Source organism: Chrysoperla carnea, chromosome X (genome assembly GCF_905475395.1).
Source record: "Chrysoperla carnea chromosome X, inChrCarn1.1, whole genome shotgun sequence".
NCBI classification, from domain to species: Eukaryota; Metazoa; Arthropoda; class Insecta; order Neuroptera; family Chrysopidae; genus Chrysoperla; species Chrysoperla carnea.
In genome coordinates, this window is record NC_058342.1 from 32,329,585 (window position 1) to 32,346,332 (window position 16,748).

Genomic DNA, 16,748 nt, shown 5'->3' on the forward strand with positions numbered 1-16,748 from the left:
ATGCTATGAATAAAATTTTGGTATAGGGGTTCATAAAATTGCCTAAATAGTCCATTTCCGGTTGTCTGTCTATCCGTCTGTCCGATTGTGGGCACGATAACTCAAAAACGAAAAGAGATATCAAGCTGAAATTTGTATATCTCACTCAGGGCGTTAAAAGTGAGCGTCAATTTTCACACATTTTTCGCGGCAATTGCGGTAGAATTTCGCCAAAAACTCGCCGAATGTTAATTTTAAGAAGAATTATATACAGTCAAACCTGGTAAGCGAGAGTTCAAGGGAGCAAAATCTCATTCTCGCTTATGGATGTTTCTCACTAACCCGAGTTTCTCGCTAATGCAGGCACATGGGTAGCGTTTCTCTCTTGTAGAGGTACGCAGCAATAACAAGTCGCAGCAAGTACGAATGTAGTAAATATGTCTCCTAAATAATATAAATAAATAAAGTTCGACTGTCGCTTATAGAGGTATAGATAAGTAGCAGTCTCACTTACGGAGGTCCATGAGGGAAAAACGACTCTCTCATACAAAGGTTTCTGTTTCTCGCTAATAGAGGTTATGGGAGCTTAAAATGACGGGTCCTGACTGTTACTCTCACTTATAGAGTTTTCTCACTTATCCAATTCTCACTTACCCAGGTTTGACTGTAATTAATTGTTTATAATGTATCTTCTTTTTCAATAGTTCAATTTATAAGAAATACACAATATATTTATCTAATAAATTTATATACAGTCAAGTGAATTTTTATATCTATATATATATATATATATATTTGTTTTTTTATTTTTTTCAAAAATATCACCTTCATTAATTACGATATATGTAGAAATATTTTTATTTATCCCAAATGAATTGTTTGATAAATTTTTTTCGAGACCAAATAAGCGAATTTTTTTTTAATTTTCATAAGAATTCAGTACGGAATATATATAACATATTTGCTAAAAACTCTTCGAAAGGTCAACAAACTATTTTTTGTCAAAGGACAATGAAAATTAACCAAGTTACTGTCACTCTAAGTCAAATCAAGGTCATTAGTGGTCATTAATGTAACTGCTTTAATTCATAATAGAAGAAAATATAATAAAATTTTTCGAAATGTGCCATTGGTTTTCGAAATATCGAAAGTTGAATAATTTAACCAAAAATTTCGTTAAAAAATTAAACAAATATTATTTGTATAAATTTAATTGTAATTTAAGGATGTATGAGCATGACAACAATATTTGATTTAAAGGCTCAAAATTTGTTTGTAGGTAGACTTTTTTACTCAAAGAATATGTGGTTAAAATTTCAGCTTAGGTATCCGTGCAAATTTTTAAGAAAAAAGTCATTAAAAATCGATATAAAATACATTGGCTCTTATGGAGGAATCTCAAAAAACGACATATTTTGAAAGTTTTTGATAATTTTCACTTGGAATGAATGAAAACAAATTTTAAAAAAACTTTTTAATAGAAAGTAAACATATTAGCAATGAATTAGAAAAGAAAAAAACTAAGTGTCTCCGTCCATATAAGGGATGTAAGAGCAGGGTAGATTAAGGGTTGAAATTATTTTTATCTTATTTTCAACTTTGATGATGAATTTCGTTATAACTTCATGAATGTAGACGAAAAATAAGAATAAAATTTTTCGATATGTGTCTTGGTTTTCGAAATATCGAAAGCTAAATAATTAAACAAAATTTTCAATTTTCGATATTTTGAAAATTAAGCCAGATATCGAAAAATTTTATTCTTACTTTTCGTCTTATATCGTTTAGTAATAATATAAATTTATCATCAAAATTGAAAATATCTATTTTTAAATTTGTGCCCCCACTACCATGCTCATACATCCTTAACAATATTGATACAATTAATTTCGACTAAAATTATAAAATTGGATTTAGAAAGTGAATTGACTTCTTTTTACATTGAAATATCTCCGAAAATTTTTTGACATACGATCACACAGGTTTTCAAAATGTTTACTCACATCAACCACACAAAGCACAACAAAAAAAAAATCTTAAAAGGAAATGGTGAAAAGATTAATATTTCGTGTATGTCCAAGTCGCATCATTGTCGATCAATATAAAAGACTATTATCATTAGCAGATACACAGATATACTCTGCTAGTATAGTTCGTTCGCTGCTATCATCAGTATTGTTGTCATCATCAGGGTTCATGATATTTTTGGGGATGCTTTTATCATGTGGTATGAGATACCCATACGTACATCCATACGTACGGTAAGTGTTAATAGTATAGTCAAAATCGATTATACCGACATCGCGATCGCTTATTTGTTAAGTTAAGAGCCTAAATGGCCGAGCGGTGTAAGGCGTTTGTCTTTGTCTGTTTGTCCATTTAGACTTAGGTTGCGGGTTCGAATCCAGGCAGCGGTAGTGTGAACAATTATAATTAATGGGAGTGCAGAATTGATCACATTGTCGTCGCTTGGATAAGAACGAAGTAACCGACTCCACTCACATCAAAAATGTAATTTTAAAATATGTTTATAACTGAATAATTAAAGATTAACAAATAATGATGTGGATTAAGTATTATCATTATTATTATTATATTATTCGTTGTGTGTCTGGTCATGGTAGGGGCAATAAAATCAATGCCAGCGCTTCCAGTGAAAAATTTTTGCGATAAAGGAGGCTGTTATGACTTATTTGCAATTCTTTACATGTTAATGTTATAGAAAATGTCAAATTAAAATTATTGAAAAACACTAATTAATTAAACTTTATGCTTTAAAAATTGTAAAAATAAGAAATCAAATTGCACAAATATTATTTTTCAAATGTAAATTATCATAATTATTTATTTAAATTTATGAGACAATAATATTAAATTTTCAATGTAAGTCATAAATGCAATCTATACAATTATATATGCATCCATACAATTTTATAATTAAAGTAGTTGTATCGTTACCATGGAAACGCCTCCAATAAAACTCACGCACGGTGCGAATACTGACGAATGAGTAAAATACAAACTCAATCTCAATACAAACTCAGATTTAGAGTTTGAATTGACTCAAATTAGATTTATAAGGTTCTCACCAAATTCTCACCAAATTACAAAGAAAAAATAGGGTATTATCAAAAATAAATCATGAAATTTGAAAAATAGTTAAAATTTATGTAAAAATATACTTAAATATTCTGATTTCGAGTCCTAAAAGCACATTTTTCTTTTATAATATTAAAATTAAAAAACGTAATTCTAAACTGTATATCACGTCACCTTAAACGCGAGTAATCCCTGCTGTTATGTCATAGCGGTATGAGTCATAGACCATCAGTTAGTTCAGTGTCGACAGCTGGGTATAATATATCAATAGATAATAAGTATTTATATTTATTATAATCAGATGTCTATGAATATATCTGTCAAACTTATTTGTGTTATTTCGTATAATGATACCGATATTACGTCATCAAATTGGATGCCCGCGTTTTTGACAGTTTAAAAAAGATTTTAAAATTTAATTTAAGTTTTTGACAAGAAAGTTTGTGTATTTTTCCGAAATAAATTTTTGGTGGGCTTTTTATTAGCAAAATCAACATTTTGAAGTACTTTTTCAAAAATAGTAGAATACCCTATACTATCAATGTCGTTAAAATCGATTTTGACTGTACACAAAAAAACCCATACTTATTCAAATACTAGATCATCTAATACTGTCCGCCCCTAGTCCAATGTTATATAACGACTATACTCGAAATTTTCTCAAAACATCCCTTATGTATATATTGTGTTATCATATCATACAAGGGTAATTTTATTATCAAACGATACACACAAGTTTTTTTTTCTTTTTTTGGAAAATCGTCTTAAAAAAATATACAAATTCTGATTTATAACCTGTTCTTTTTTTCGAAAATTTTTAATAAAGTATCTTTGCAATAAATGGGAATGAGGGGATTGTTTATAAATTTTTGATAATAAACAAAACTGCAGTGCATGTTTAAGGAGATATGTAAGGATTAAATAATACTAGGGATATCAATAAAACTTTATAAATACATTTTTAACAAAGTTTACAAAAAACACAAAAAATTCTTAGGTCATCGAGCTTTTTAAATTTTATTTTATCGTTCAATTTAATATGGGTTGATTTTAATAAGATAACGATTTCTCCAGAAAATTTATCGAAATTTCTTATTAATGATGTCGAAACATAAGGGGATTGGAAAAAAGTAGGGAAGGAATGAGATAATGTGGACCAGGAATTGTTTGTAAATTTTTTTTTTCCTGTGAGTAAAGTAAAATGAAATAATGATTTGTCTGTGACGATCATGTGACTCGTGTTATGACATTAACTGTAATGAACCAATGAATGTATAAAATGTAGTAAAATAACATTTTCTTTTCTATGAATTTTTCATCTGACATCATACATATTATATACAGGGTGTTAGGGTTATACAAAACTTTTCATATTTTCCCAAAAAAAAACATTTGTTATAATATTTGGTCTTAAAACTAAAATCTGGATCCCGGACACTCTGGTTGGTAATGAGAGAGCAGACAAGCTGGTAATGAGAGAGTAGACAAGCTGGCCAAACTGGGAACCACCATGGCTCCCACTCAAGAAAAGCTTGCGAGGATGCCATACCAAGAAGGTCTTAACAGATTAGGAGATAATCTGATAAACCAACAATTAAAGCCATGGACCAGCTACGAGGGAGGGCGAATCGCCAAAAGCCTGTTGGGTGAAGGAAACTCGCTCGGTAACAGAGCCGAGGAGATCTTGAAACTTAACAGAGATGATATTAGAGTCATCGTAGAGTTACTCACAGGGCATGATAACCTGAACAAGTCCCAACACCAAATTGGAAAAAGACAATCTCCCGCGTGGTACAGATGCGGAGATAATTCAGAAGAAACATCGATTCACTTTCTCTGTTACTGCCCGGCGCTCATACAGCAGCGAAGGAAATGGTTTGGTCCGGCCATAGTCGAACCAGAAGAAATTAGGAAACTCAGCGCTAGGCATCCTGGATTTCAGTACATCAGTTGGTTATAATAGCCACTGAAAAGCGTAGCGGGGATAGAGTACAAGGATCTATTTGGCTAGGTGCTCTGAACCATTGCTTCGAAGCACGGTGCTTGAGCATGGCCCGCTAACCTCCATACCATACCATCCTGGCGCTCATACATCCTTAAATGGTTAACAAAAATGACTTGGATAAAATATTAGAGAAAACTCTCCCTGTATAAAAATATGTCATATATAAAAGAAAAGTAAATGGTATGTGTACTAAAGGACTTTTTGACTCAGTGCCTGAGGCATGTCATTTTTCAAAGTTGCCTTGAAGCGGAGACGACACACATATAATACATACATCTGATCTCATATCATAGAGAAAACCGGGGGTGCGGTCGTTTTACGTTAGTAATATGGGTCTACACTTCTACTAGTCGCAGAAACGAAACACTAAACACAGCAAATGGTCGAAAAGTGATATCATCGACAACCTTATATTTTGATGGTAATTTTTATAAACTACAAGATTGTCTAAATATTTTAGATAGTTTTTTATCCCAATCTCTAGATTTTTTGATATAGAAATATCCAATTGAAAAGGATAACCTATATGATTCATCATTTTTTCAGTCAACTTTGAACCATAAAATAATAATAAAAAACCCGATGACTTAGAAATTTTTGTGATTAGTGAAAACTTTGTTAGTTAAAAAATGTATTTATAAAGTTTTATTGAATTCTCTAGTATTATTCAATCCTTGCATATCTCCTTAATTCGCAAAATTTTTTGACGTCCTAACGAATCGAATACCGAAAACCGCATTCAAATTCGACTTCATTCGCAACCGCATTCAAATTCACCGTTCAAATTTTTTCGAACTTCATTGCATCATTTCTGCGACTATTACAGTTCTACACTGATCATACAACACACATATCCTTGCTTGGCTTGGCACGGATTATCTAAATTATTTACTTTTTAAATGTCATTAACTATGATCACGTATTCTTAACATATCCCAACTTATTTCCATCTCGGTCGGTGTAAGGGTTGATTTTACATATGAGATATCATTTAGATTTTTATACTGTTTGTGTTTATACTTTGACGGACATGGCTTATATGTAGCTTTAATTTGTGTTCCTGTATCAATGTCCACCACTACATGACATAATCAACCCTTATTGCACATTGTTTACCACAACGATTAACCCCCAATTCAACTTCCCTCCCCGTTCTCAAACTTTTAAATATATATATTTGTTTAAGTTTTTTATTTAAATGTATACATTTCTGAATTCTTTTTTGCATAAATTAATCAAGCAAGAAATTTTTTCTCCCCTTCTCCTAAAAAAACAGTTTTAGAAAATTCACCTTTATAGAAAATTTCAACATCTTCGAAAACCTACTTTATTACTAATTTTCGTCTACATTCATGAAGTTATAACAAAATTTATCATCAAAGTTGAAAATAGGATAAAAATAATTTCAACCCTAAAACTACCCTGCTCTTACATCCCTTTCATGGGCGGAGGTTATTTTTGAGATTCCTCTATAAAAGCAATGTATTTTATATAGATTTTCAATGACTTTTTTCTTAAAAATTTGCACGGATACCTGAATCAAATTAGACGAAATTAAAAGAAATCAAATTTTTTGTACATGAAAATTGATTTTGGTTTGTCAAAGGCTAATAATTCAAACTGGAGTTGAGTGATTTAACTTTGATGACGGTGGCGCTGTTATTTTTATTAAATCTTCTTTTTAAATAATGAAGAAAGCCACACAAAAAAAAACAATTTTGAAAATGTAATAAAAATAATTTTACAAGTAATAAAAATAAAATTGAATCCAAAAAAAATGCTACTAATTTTAAAATAATGGTCACATCCAATTATAAATAGTGAGTTCCATGAACTGAAATATCAAATTGATTTGATTTATTTCAAGAGCTGACCTTAACTTTTATGTAAAAATCCTAGTGGTTTGATGATTGGTAAGTTGATTGACTATCGTTTTTTCTAAATTTGGGCGGAGAATCTAGCTTTTTCAAGAATATTAATATTTCATGGTCAATGATTGTTGGAAGACCTTAAATTACTGTTTTTTGCCTGATCTGTGAAGGAGATATGCAAGGATTGAACAATATTAGGGATTTCAACAAAACTTTATAAATAAATTTTTTGATTAACAAAGTAAAAATTTCTAGGTCATCGGGCTTTTTAATTTTTATTTTATCGTACAAAATTGAATGATGAATCATATAGGTTATCCTTTTCAATTGGATATTTCTATATTAAAAAATCTAGAAAATGTGATAAAAAACTATCTAAAATATTTAAACAATCTTGTAGTTTATAAATAATACCATCAAAATATAAGGTTCTCGATGATATCAAAACAAAATTTTAATTGAATTATGCGTTCATCGAAGATCATTTGATGAATAGAGACGACTATAGTTAGAGTATTGATGATTGGAGAGAGATATCTATATTATCAAAGTTACAAGCATCACTTGCACTTAATATATTATATATTTTTGTAGTTGCGTGGTATTGTAAAGCTAAAAATAACACATTATTTGACTACAAAGCATATATTTGGTTTATTGGCATGAATGAGGTGCACTCAGTCTCTGAAATTGAGGAGCTGATAAATGAAATTATTAGCGGAAAGGTGGTAAAACACATATATGGTATCACAATGAGCTCTATAGCCGAAGTGTATCCGTCTTGGACAACCAATATAACCTAACCTATTAGGATTTTTACATAAAAATGCATGTCAGCTCCTAAACTTAATTTCTTCTAAGTAAATAAGTAATATTTTACTGTACTTAACTTTAAAATACTTAATATTTTATTTATTATATATATATGTAGATACTTTGACAAAAAAAAACAAACAGAAACCAAACATTAACGACAAAAAAAATTTATTTGCACTTAAATAGTGAGAGATTACTTGTATTAGAAAAAAACGAATATTACGTGTTTCCTGATTTCTATAAAACAACAAATTTTTATTATAACAGTTACAAACACTCATATTTACATCTGAATTAACTGCTTATCATATGTTTTTTTAACCTCCGTGTATAGTCGCAAATAGGGGATAATCCTGTTCTCGAATTGACCATATTACCCATAAAAATGTAAAACTAGACATGACAAAATTTGAAAGTTATATTAAAATTGATTTAAAAAAGTTATAAGCCATCAAAGATTGCATTCAAAAGTTGCTCATCTGTTTTTAGCAAAACAAAGTTTTATATGTAATCTTTATGATGATACACACGTATGACGTCACTAGTCGGTATTTTCTTCTCTGTTTAGTTAGGATTAAGGATGTATGAGCACGGTAGTGGGGGAACAAATTTAAAAAATTGGTATTTTCAACTTTGATTGTTAATTATAACTTGACGATATAAAACGAAAAATAAGAATAAAATTTTTCGATATCTGGAGTAATTTTCAAAATATCGAAAATTTTGTTTAATTATTCAGCTTTCAATATTTCGAAAATCAAGGCACATATCGAAAAATTTTATTCAGATTTTTCGTCTAAATTCATGAAGTTATAACAAAATTCATCATCAAAGATGAAAATAAGATAAAAATAATTTCAAAATCTAAATCTACCCTGCTCTTACATCGATGGAGACACTTGGTTTTTTTCTTTTCCATGCCATTGCTTATATGTTTCTTTTCTATTAAAAAGTTTTTCTTTTTTAAGTTGTTTTCATTCATTCCAAGTGAAAATTATCAAAAACTTTCAAAATATGTAGCTTTTTGAGATTCCTCCATAAGAGCCAATGTATTTTATATCGATTTTCAATGACTTTTTTCTTAAAAATTTTCATGGATGTCTAAGCTGAAATTTTAACCACCTATTCTTTGAGTAAAAGTCTGCTTATAAAAAAATTGTGGACCCTTTAAATCAAACATTGTTGTCCTGCTCATACATCCTTTAACATAGGTTTGTTTGCGAATATATTGTAAATATTCATATAGTCTCTATATGGAAGTCGTTTGATATTTTCACACCATACTTTTTTTGTCTTTTAGATATTATTTAAATATTTATTTTTGGTCCAACGATTATTATAGTAAAAATTTTTTATTTCATAAATAAAGCTACGTGCCTAAAGAAAAATTTATAATTAAACTTGTGTCGATATGGTCAACCATACAACCATACAAATTACGGATACTTATATTTTAACGTAGTCGAGTTTTTTGCTTTTTATTTTTTCTTTTTAAACTTATGTAAAATGTAAGTATACTTTTAAAGTAGGACAATTCCTGCTTTTGAAGTGAGATAGTGACATGTGGCTAATTTGATAACGATGTCACTTAGTCTTATTTTTTGGATGAAAATTACCAATTTTTATCTAATTCTAAAACTTTTTTGATTTTCTTTTTTAATAAAATTTATTTTGTAAGGTAATTTTAACGCAATAAATGCAAAAATCGGTACCCCTTATCATTTCCGATTTCGATAATACTCAATATTTATAGTTATTTTAACCTTAACTTTTTTATTAGAAAGTATAGTTTATGAAATAATGCTATAATTGGATCGATTTTAGTTCAAATCTCGGAAACCATACTTCTTATCGTTAAATAAACTCGATTTTTTAATTATTTAGGTCAAATTTACTTTAGAAACTTAATTTTATCGAATTCCGAAACAAAAAAATATTCCCGATTTTTTTAAAGACTTGCAAAAAATCGAGACCAAATTTTTATCTCCGATTTCGTTGAAACTCGTTTTATAAGGTAATATGAACCCAAAAAACACTTAAACCGCGTTTATTTAACCATCATCGGAGTAATATTTCTAGAGACATCACCTAAAATTCTCTGTTGTGACATCTCGAATCAATTTTCGGGCAATACTTTTGAAACTAGTAATGGCAGCTTATTAATTTGGGAAAAATTATATAGCACTGACAATGGAAATTTTGATCGGAAAAATAAAAAAATCAGCTTCGTTTGACAAATGGACAAAAATCGAAATACAAAAATGGATTTAAGAATTATAGTCCAGAAATTCGTTAAGATATTGGGATAGATAGGATACTTTATTTATGACAAGTTGATAAAGAAAAATTTGGGATGCCCGTATATAGATTCTAAACCCATTGATTTCCCTTAAACCAATTGAATAAAAATCAATAGAAAATATGTTCTACATTTTCATTTGCAAAAAAAAAAATAGTAATAATTTTCTTGACCTAGTACACAAAATCGTATGCAATAAAAATAATCGAACAAGGAGTTTATAGAAACCTGCAGGATATCTCTATATATTATAAATGCGAAAGTAAGCATGTTTGTTTGTTTGTTACGCTTTCACTCTAAAACTAGCGAATGGTTTTTAATGAAACTGTACAGCAATATAGCTGATATATCAGATTAACACATGAACTATAATTTATAAAGATATATTTAAAAAAATAAAATAATTTAATTTGACATTCGACATTACCATAAATTACAGATTTCTGTAAAAATAGTCAATATAAAATATTTCACGGCCATCTTCTCTGATATACTCAATTACGACTATTATACATTTAAAAAAATAGAAAACTATACATATACTTTACCTGTGTAAAACAATCCTTACGATTACTTCGACTGTTATAGAAAGTGGATAAACGAGAGCAATCTTTAATAATCTTTACTTTTAAACCCAGCGAAGCGGGTGGGTATCACTCTAGTATATATATAAATATATCGAAACCCCCAACTATAATACTAATATAATACATTCAAAACGTATACAAACCGCTCTACTGAAATAACTACTTCAATTATGTAAGCTCGCATCCACATACATAATGAAAAAAAAATTTATTCTCCATAAATTTAACCATTATATAGTGAAAATCGATTATAACGATATCAATATGATATCTAGGGTGGTCATCTCTCCGGTTTTGAGTCGGGTATTCGATTTCTGTAAGAGAAGGAGACAATGTCTCATCTTCTCTGTCACTTCCCAGCCCTTACCATGAGGAGATGGACTTACTTAATCCAGCATCTCTTTGACGACCTCTCTGACCTAAAGTCCGTCAACGTCAAAGCTCTCCTGCTGTTCTTAAACAGTTCCAAATGATTCATGGAGTAGGGGCCGGGGCTGGGCTAACCCTTTTTGGGTATCACAACGGACCCTATGATCAAAGAGTGCCCACACCAGGATAGCCACTCTAACCTAACCTAACCTAACCTAACCTACCCTGTATATATGAAATATATATCAAGGTATATTAATTTTAATCCCAAGTTTGTAACGCTAAGAAATATTGATGATACGAGCAATTAACTCAATTGTTTGTTTTTCACTTATTTCTATCAAATTTTAAAAAAGACCATTCTTATTAAAAGTTCCTAAATTCAGTTATCCTAAATTCAATTCTTCATAATTTCTAATTCGTAGTCATAAGCAATGTCATATTAAAAGATTTTGACTGTAGTTAGACGGAGATAACTATATGTTATATATCTGTTTTTTTCTAATTTTTTTTTTTGTTGGTAGCAAAAAAAAATTTGACATTTCTCGTTGTACGGAAAAAAGGCAACGAAAAAAAAGTATATTTTCAGCCCTACGATATGTGAAGTTTTTTTCCAGTGTGTTTTTTTTTCCTCGAATTTTTTTTTCGCAATGTTTTTGTTTGTTATATACTTATCCGTCCGACAGAGAAAAATTTTGTGTAGATAAAAATAATTATTCGACATTAATATATGTTGTTTTCGAGTAAAAATTCTTCATGTATATATGCAATTCAATATACAAAATAATTCTATGGATTTACATAGAAATTTTCTATTCAATGATTTCGAAATTGTATATATAAACTAGAAAGGCGTATTGAAGAAAATGCGAATTTTCAAGATTTTTATCTATTGAAAATATTTATGACTAGTGAAAACAAACAATTGACTGAGTTAATTGTTGAAATACCATTAATAGACGGTATTGATTACTCTGGCACATAATACATACATAATCTGATATTCCCATATAATACATACTATACAATTTGCGCATAATTTGCGCTCTCACGAGTATACAGTAATGTTTACGAAAAAATGTTTCAAACAAAAGTTGTCTATTTTTTTATAAGAAACATTTTTATACCATGTATATGAAATATACCAAAGTATACTAAGTTTAGTCCCAAATTTGAAACGCTTAAAAATAATGATGCTATGAACAAACTTTTGATATAGGTGGTCATAAAATTACCTCATTAGTCCATTTCCGGTTGTCTGTCTGTCTGTCTGTCGTCTGTCTGCCCGTCTGTCAGTCTGTCATCACGATTACTCAAAAACGAAAAGAGATATCAAATTGAAATTTTTATAGCGTGCTCAGGGCGTAAAAAGTGAGGTCAAATTCGTAAATGATCAACATAGGTTGATTGGGTCTTGGGCCCGTGGGACCCATCTTGTATACCGTTAGAGATATAACAAAAGTTTAAATATATGGAAGAACTGACAATAATGTTAACTGTACAAAAATTAATCGGTGATCAAGCTTCAAAAAAGTTTTCATGGCGCTTTTCAACAAGAAAACATAACAAAACTTTGATTTTTGACGTTTAAACGTCAATAGTTAGTCAAATTGACGTATAAATTTTATCTTTTACGATATTTTTAAAGCATTAAAAAACATTTACGTGATACAAATATTATATTTTTATTACTAAAATTACGATTAAATTAGTTGCTAACTTGACTAGTCATGTCACGGCCGAAATACTTTGAAATGAAAGAAATTTTCACCACAATGGTACAGGATTTTTCACTATGGAACCCTAACAAAGTGAATGCGGAAATTTAATATTACAAACGATTATTATTAAGTTAACTAAAACTAAATAAAAAAAATTATTAAATTAAATTTTTATGAATTAAAGAGAAGTATACATAATAATATAATAATTTTTTATGGTTGGTCATCTTCTCCAATCTCCATCTCCATTGAAGTGGGATCTTATATCGTAAGGTATCGTTGTAGATTAAAAATTTGTTTGAAAAAACCAACAAACTGAAGTTAATTTATATATTTATACATTTGTGTAAGTGGTCTAATAACATTTTTCCGTGACTGAAATAAATGTAAATACAATTTTTGTCTCCAGATATAATTTTAGGTTACAATAATTTCATTAAAATTGCTGTCAATAATGAGATAAGATCATACTATTTTTGATTCGAGCAACAATCTTCCTATGATATACAATTCTATTCATCCCGTTAGGACTCGATTTAAAATTTAAAATTTTATAGAAGTTTGCCTGATTATTTAAATAAGCAAATCACTTCAAAAGTAGGCATATTTAACAGTGACCTTATTCGCACCGTGCGTGAGTTTTATTGGAGGCGTTTCCATGGTAACGATACACAATTTATACCATGCATATATGTAATATGCAAGGTATACTAAGTTTAGTCCCAAGTTTGTAACGCTTAAAAATATTGATGCTACCAACAAAATTTTGTCATAGGTGTTCATAAAATCACCTAATTAGTCCATTTCCGGTTGTCCGTCCGTCCGTCCGTCCGTCTGTGGACACGATAACTCAAAAACGAAAAAAGATCGAGCTGAAATTTTTACAGCGTACTCAAGGCGTAAAAAGTGAGGCAGAGTTCGTAAATGAGCATCATAGGTCAATTGGGTCTTGGGCCAGTAGGACCCATCTTGTAAACCGTTAGAGATAAAACAAAAGTTTAAATGTAATCAATAATTTTAATTTGACATTTTCTATGACATTAACATGTAAAGAAGATCAAATTAGTCATAACAGCGTCCTTTATCGCCAAAATTTTTCACTGGAAGCGCTAACATCGATTTTATTGTCCCTACCATGACCACGCACACAACGAATAGGGACGCGTTAGATGAATGATATGTTTTCATAGATTTCTCCAAAACTAGTCAGCGGAAATTAAAAAATAAACTATTTAAATTAAAGATAAAACCTTTATAATGAAAACAAAAAAAAACCCGTTAGATCCGACTAATTAAGGATGTATGAGCACGGTAGTGGGTACACAAATTAAAAAATATATTTTTTTTCAATTTTGATTGTGAATTATGCTATAACTTGACTATATATTATTTAGATTTCGATATTTCGAAAACCAAGACAAACATCGGAAAATTATAATTTTAGTTTTCGTCTACAATCATGAAGTTATAACAAAATTCATCATCAAAGTTGAAAATAAAATTCGAGTTAAAAATGAGTATTTTAAGAAATTTAATCCTTTGCTCGAATCAATCTAATAATTATTGGTGGCTGTAGCTCTAAGTATCAAAAGTGTTATGAAAAGACATTTGTATTAGCTTCTATAAATTTTAAAAACAGTAGTTACAGGTAAATTATATGTTTTGGTTGATGCGTGTATGATGGTAACATGCCCTCGGCCAACAAATACACTTATATACCTATCATACTTAGTTTACTTGGGTTATGTTTGAAATCTAATCTAATCAAGGATTACATTTCAACAAATCCATGGATTACCATTTAAAATGACATATTTTATTCAACTCATACATTTTTACTCATCATATACAACGTGTTCTGTTATTAACTGCAGAAACCTAACTTCCCAAAATAAGCTCATAAAAGCAACAAAAAAACTCTTTTCCAAATTTGGATCTGAGCCCTAATTTGGGAGCTACAGGTATGACACAAACTGATAATTTTGATTATTCACTGACTATCATTCGATATTAGTAAATTTGTTTAATAATATTCTACTCAAAGAATATGTGGTTAAAATTTCTGCTATGCAAATTTTTAAGAAAAGTCATTGAAAATTGATATAAAATACAATGGCTCTTATGGAGGAATCTCAAAGACGACATATTTTGGAAGTTTTTGATAATTTTCACTCGAAAACAAATTTAAAAAAAATAAACTTTTTAATAGAAATTAAACATATAATAATAATAATAATGGGGTTTAACCTCCGTTTCTCTGACATATACGGCTATAACAGAGGCCACCCACATCATTATTTATTAATCTTTATTTATTTAATTACAAACATATTTACAATTACATTTTGATGTGGGTGGAGTCGGTTACTTCGTTCTTATCCAAGCGACGACAATGTGATCAATTCTGCACTCCCATTAATTATAAATTGTCCACACACTGCCGCTGCCTGGATTCGAACCCGCAACCTAAGTCTAAATGGACAAACATTTTAAGACAAACGCCAGGCTCTAAATTAAACATATAAGCAATGGCATAGAAACGCAAAAACCAAGTGTCTCCGTGCATATAAGGGATGTAAGAGTAGGGTAGATTTAGGGTTGAAATTATTTTTATCTTATTTTCAACTTTGATGATGAATTTTGTTATAACTGAATGAATGTAAACGAGAAATAATAATAAAATTTTCCGAAATTTATCGATATTTTGAAAATAACGCAAGATATCGAAAAACTTTATCGTCAAGTTAAAATATAATTTATCATCAAAATTTGAAAATATATATTTTTTAAATTTTTGCCCCCACTACCGTGCTCATACATCCTTAAATAGAAAAAAATTAATAAATATATTTTTATTGATAATAATTGAAGCAAGGTGAAGGGAAAAGATTAAAGTTTCAGTCATCAACTGAACTGATTTTCACTGTTTGATGAGTTCATTGAAGCGAGACGTTTTGTCTTGCTTGTTTCACATTCCTTTGATATATACATTTCATATAAGATGTAAAAAAATCTTTTATTACCAAATTCAATCTTATTTATGTATAACAAGTGAAAATGAACAATTGACTGAGTTAATGGTGACCTGGCCCTTTTTAAATTTCGAAAAATTTTCCGACAGATTTAGTATGAAATTCGAGTCAATAGACTAAGTATTTGAAACTATTTCTGCCCATTGATTGCAATTGAGGGTAAAGTTTATTTCTGGTATAGTTCGTAATTTTATACCATGTATATGAAATATACCAAGGTATACTAAGTTTAGTCCCAAGTTTTTATACCATGTATATGAAATATACCAAGGTATACTAAGTTTAGTCCCAAGTTTTTATACCATGTATATGAAATATACCAAGGTATACTAAGTTTAGTCCCAAGTTTGTAACGCTTAAAAATATTGATGCTATGAACAAAATTTTGGTTTAGGTGTTCATAAAATCACCTAAATAATCCATTTCCGGTTGTCTGTCTATCTGTCTGTCGTCTGTCCGTCTATCATCACGATTACTCAAAAACGAAAAGAGATATTAAGCTGAATTTTTTAAAGCGCCTTTATGGCGTAAAACGTGAAGTCGAGTTCGTAAATGAGCAACATAGGTCAATTGGGTCTTGGGTCCGTAGTATCTATCTTGTAAACCGTTATAGACACAACAAAAGTTTAAATGTAAGAAATGTTCCTTATCAAAAAATAAACAATTTTTGTTTGAAACATTTTTTCGTAAACATCACTGTTTACCCGTGAGGGCGCAAATTAGATTCGAATATTGTATAGTATGTATTTGTATGGGAATATCAGTCATGTGTGTGATCTGTATATATGACTGGCTATCTCTCTTTACTTAAATTACGTAAAAAACAAACGATTTTCCGAATTTTAAAAATAATATGCAAAAGTAGAAGGGTATTATATGTACAAAAAAAAGAAATATCGACCGTGACAGGACTCGAACCTGCAATCTTCGGATCCGAAGTCCGACGCCTTATCCATTAGGCCACACGGTC

At 29.7% G+C, this 16,748-nt stretch overlaps 1 non-coding gene across 1 annotated transcript; it reads right to left on the reverse strand.

The window, feature by feature from the left end:
- Positions 1-16,675: 16,675 nt before the first annotated feature.
- On the reverse strand, positions 16,676-16,748 carry Trnar-ucg. Its single transcript has one exon. It is a non-coding gene; the product is annotated as a tRNA-Arg (tRNA).